Below are 377 nucleotides of genomic sequence, written 5' to 3'. Positions count from 1 at the left end.
CAATCCTGGAAGACATTCTTCCATCCCCACTTGAAACTGTGGAGCAGGTGGAAAGTCTGTCACATGAGCTAAAAGTTAACAGTGAATATAAAAGAGTATGGTAAGTGTTGCTTAATTCTTTTAAGCCTGAGTATGGTAAGTGTTGCTGAATTTTTTAGCCTTGTACATATGTCGTTTGATTAGTTTTTTTGCAGATGAAGAAGTGGGGTGGCACATAATTGATGTTCAGTGTTATGTTTAAGGTACAAATAAAACAAAAGCAAAAGTTACTCAAATTCGTTGATTTTTTGTAATAGTGTAAGAAGGAAAATATTTTAATGCTATTTATTAATACAGTTGGAAATTAGAAAATCTAATGTTGAGATTGAAAGATATAT

Source organism: Procambarus clarkii, chromosome 24 (assembly GCF_040958095.1).
Source record: "Procambarus clarkii isolate CNS0578487 chromosome 24, FALCON_Pclarkii_2.0, whole genome shotgun sequence".
Classification (NCBI taxonomy): domain Eukaryota; kingdom Metazoa; phylum Arthropoda; class Malacostraca; order Decapoda; family Cambaridae; genus Procambarus; species Procambarus clarkii.
This window is presented reverse-complemented; position numbering follows the sequence as displayed.